This window comes from Lepus europaeus, chromosome 7, assembly GCF_033115175.1.
Source record: "Lepus europaeus isolate LE1 chromosome 7, mLepTim1.pri, whole genome shotgun sequence".
Taxonomy (NCBI): domain Eukaryota; kingdom Metazoa; phylum Chordata; class Mammalia; order Lagomorpha; family Leporidae; genus Lepus; species Lepus europaeus.
This window is the reverse complement of record NC_084833.1, coordinates 128,759,562-128,764,202: the sequence shown is the minus strand read 5'-3', so window position 1 is coordinate 128,764,202 and position 4,641 is coordinate 128,759,562. Positions and strand designations below refer to the sequence as shown.

Below are 4,641 nucleotides of genomic sequence, written 5' to 3'. Positions count from 1 at the left end.
GAAACCTGAAGCATTCATTCTTTTTTATTTGTATATGGTATTAGCACAAGCCAGCCATGATTTAAATCAACATAATGGGATTTTTGTTGGACTCCTCATTTTCTATCAGAACTAATTTCAAATCTTTCTGTTTCTTTGCCTTTAAATTTGTAATCATTTTTTCATTACTTGATTTTATTTTTACACTAGGTTGACAGAAAGCAATCCTCCTTAATAAAGTTGACAATTAGCTTCACTCAGAAAATTTTTGACAATGCAGGTTAAAAAAACTCATCTTACAAATTGTTCTGCAATCCAAATATACAACTTGAGAAACAATGTTTAGAAAACAAAAGCCAATGTAAAAAGACAGATTAAAGGCTATGGAGATGTTCCTGGACTCAAATTGAGTTTTGCCCAATTGCTGTATGTTGTCATCTTGCTTATTCCTGGTCCCCATGACAGCCTGGTTTATCCAATCTCTGAACTGCAATTCTTCCTGTTCCTTCATGGGTCTGAAGACTCTCATTTCCTCCTTGAATGACTTTGCATCCCTGTCTTCTGCTGAGAGTTGGGACAATATTGGGTTTCTGGTGGAACCAAGCCCACCACAAACTATAAATGCACTCTTCCTGAACAATGATTTGACTGAGCAGGTTATGGAGGAGGCTCTGCATAAGAAGGCAGATCTCATCTTTTCCTACCTTCCACCTATTTTCCTATACATAAAGCATATTACCTGGATGTCCTGAAAGGAGCTCCTGGTGTTCCAGGCTTTGAAGAACAGAGTTGACATCTACTCTCTTCACACAGCCTATGATGCTGCACCCCAGGGATTGAAAAAGTGGTTTTCCAAAGGGCTTAGAGCCTGCACATCCAGGCATATATATCCTTCCAAAACTCATGGCTATCCTATAGAGGGAACCCACTGAGTACAATTCAACATTAAGCATACCCAATATATGGACAAAGTTGTGTCTGCAGTGAGAGAAGTTGAAGGTGTTCCTGTCACTTCTTTTTCTGCTAGGATTGATGAGGAGAAAAACAAGGATCAGCCTGAATTGTATTGAGCAGCCTTTGATGCAGGTGAAGGCTCAGCTCTCTCAAAACAGATAATTTTACCAGAGAACTGTGCAGAAGCCTTTGCGCTACATACTGGAATGGGTCGATCATGCACCCTGGATGAATCTGTTGCCCTGGCAACCATGATTGAGCGAATCAAAAGACACCTCAAACTAACTCATATTTATGTAGCTCTTGGGGTAGGAAGGACCTTAGCATTATGAGTCAAAGCTGTGGCCCTGTGTGCTGGTTCTGGGAGCAGCGTCCTGCAGGGTGTGGAAGCAGACCTGTACCTCACGGGTGGGATGTCCTATCATGATGTCCTGGATGCTACTTCCCAAGGAATAAATGTCATCCTCTGTGAACACAGTAACACTAAATGAGGTTTCCTTTCTGACCTTTGTCATATTCTGGGTGCCCACATGGAGAATAAGATCAATATTATCCTGTCAGAGACAGACAGGGATCTTCTTTGTGTGCTATAAGGCATACAGAAACATCGAGATGATACAACCTACAGATTGCATCTCCACTCCTGTGGATGTGTAACATGAGTCAGTGGAGTTGATATACCTTTCTGGAAGAGTATCTTAAGATGTATGAGGATGCTTCAAAAAGTTCATGGAAATGTTTGTTTTGAGAAAACTGTATAGATTAAAAAAATTCACAAACTAAAAAAACTTTTAACTCAATTTTCTGCAAACCTTTTGAATTGCCTTTATATTATCTTTTCTAGTTTATCTGGTTCAACAAATGTTTTATAGTTCTTAAGGAAATAACTGAACTACTATAATGAAGAGCAAATATTAAGAAAGATCAACTAAAATCAGTGTACTAAAGTTTCTTGGGAAATAACCAAGTAATTCTCTCCTTAGTTTAATTATAGTTGGGTATGTTAACCTAGATATCTCTGCCATTGGTTAGTTTTAAAATGTCATTTAAAAACTTGGAATTGAACACCTATTTTTAGGCAATAGCCAGTTTGGGATGATATGGTCTGTCTCTGTCCGTGTTCTGTAGATCCACCTAAATTCCATTCTTTCTCCTCAGTTTTAGAATCAACATGAGATTTATTAGGAGGATTTTTTAAAAATATGATTGCTATTCATATTACTATGTCTTTATTGCTTTTCACTCATAAAAATAAACCAAATTATAACATTAGTCCAAGCCCTAATCCTTACCCTGGCCGAGCCCTAGCCTTAGTCCTAGCCCTAACCCTAAACCTAACCCTAGATCTAAACCAGTTCTGAAGCCTAATACTAGGTCTATCCCTAGACAAAGCATTAACCCAAATTTGGCCCTCATCTTAACCATAAACTTACCTTAATGCTATACTTAGCCAAAATCCTAATTGTATCCCAATATGGTGCTTTAACCCAATCTAAACCCTAACGCTAGCACTAATCCTATCCCTTGGCTTTTCTTTGTTGGGAGGGCCTTTATTACTGTTTCAATTTCTGTGTCAGTTATGGGTCTGTTTAGGTTTTCTATGTCTTCCTGGCTCAATTTAGGTAGGTTGTATGTGTGCAAGAATCTGTCCATTTCTGATAGATTTCCCTGTTTGCTGGCATACAAGTCCTTGTAGTAATATCTGATGATACTTTTTATTTCTGTGGTGTCTGTTGTTACGTTTCCCTTTTCATCTCTGATCCTATTTATTTGGGTCTTTTCTTTTTTTAGTTAGTTGGGCCAATGGGATGTCAATTTTGTTTATTTTTTTCAAAAAACCAGCTCCTTGTTTGGCTGATTTTTTGTAATATTTTTTGGATTCAATCATGTTGATTTCTTCTTTGATTTTAATTATTTCTCTATTCCTACTGGGTTTGGGTTTGGTTTGCTGCAGATTTTCTAGATCCTTGAGATGACTTGAAAGCTCATTTATTTGGTGCCTCTCCAATTTCTTGATGTAGGCACCTATTGATATAAACTTTCCTCTTAACACTGCTTTTGTTGTATCAAAGAAAAGCCCAGGACCAGATGAATTCACTGCTGAGTTCTACCAGACATTTAGAGAAGAACTAAATCCAATTCTTCTCAAACCATTCAAAACAATCAAAAAAGAGGGAATCCTCCCAAATTCTTTCTATGAAGCCAGCATCACCTTAATTCCTAAGCTGGAAAAAGATGCAGCATTGAAAGAGAATTACAGACCAATATCCCTGATGAACATAGATGCAAAAATCCTCAATAAAATTCTGGCCAATAGAATGTAACAACACATCAGAAAGATCATCCACCCAGACCAAGTGGGATGTATCCCTGGTATGCAGGGATGGTTCAACGTTCGCAAAACAATCAATGCAATACACTACATTAACAGACTGCAGAAGCAAAACCATATGATTCTCTCAATAGACACAGAGAAAGCATTTGATACAATACAATACCCTTTCATGATGAAAACTCTAAGCAAACTGGGTATGGAAGGAATATTCCTCAATACAATCAAAGCAATATATGAAAACCCACGGCCAACAACCTATTGAATGGGGAAAATTTGGAAGCATTTCTGCTGAGATCTGGTACCAGATAGGGATGCCCACTCTCACCACCGCTCTTCAATATAGTTCGGGAAGTTCTAGCCAGAGCTATTAGGCAAGAAAAAGAAATTAAAGGGATACAAACTGGGAAGGAAGAACTCAAACTATCCCTCTTTGCAGATGATATGATTCTTTATTTAGGGGACCCAAAGAACTCTACTAAGAGACTACTGGAACTCATCGAAGAGTTTGGCAAAGTAGCAGGACATAAAATCAATGCACACAAATCAACAGCCTTTGTATACACAGGCAATGCCACGGCTGAGGAAGAACTTCTAAGATCAATCCCATTCACAATAGCTACAAAAACAATCAAATACCTTGGAATAAACTTAACCAAGGACATTAAAGATCTCTACGATGAAAACTACAAAACCTTAGAGAAAGAAATAGAAGAGGATACCAAAAACATGGAGAAATCTTCCATGCTCATGGATTGGAAGAATCAATATCATCAAAATGTCTATTCTCCCAAAAGCAATTTATACATTCAATGTAATACCGATCAAGATACCAAAGACCTTCTTCTCAGATCTGGGAAAAATGATGCTGAAATTCATATGGAGACACAGAAGACCTCGAATAGCCAAAGCAATCTTGTACAACGAAAACAAAGCCGGAGGCATCACAATACCAGATTTCAGGACATACTACAGGGCAGTTGTTATCAAAACAGCATGGTACTGGTACAGAAACAGATGGATAGACCAGTGGAACAGAATAGAAACACCAGAAATCAATCCAAACATCTACAGCCAAGTTATATTTGACCAAAGATCCAAAATTAATCCCTGGAATAAGGACAGCCTATTCAATAAATGGTGCTGGGAAAATTGGATTTCCACGTGCAGAAGCTTGAAGCAAGACCCCTACCTTTCACCTTACACAAAAATTCACTCAACGTGGATTAAATACTTCAATCTATGAACTGAAACCATCAAATTATTAGAGAGCATTGGAGAAACCCTGCAAGATATAGGTACAGGCAAAGACTTCTTGAAAAGACCACAGGAGCACAGGCAGTCAAAACCAAAATTAACATTTGGGATTGCATCAC

General features: G+C 38.0%; 1 pseudogene; it reads left to right on the top strand.

The window, feature by feature from the left end:
* The first annotated feature begins 407 nt into the window (after positions 1-407).
* LOC133764810 (NIF3-like protein 1) lies at positions 408-1,526 on the top strand (annotated as a pseudogene).
* The last annotated feature ends 3,115 nt before the right edge of the window (positions 1,527-4,641 follow it).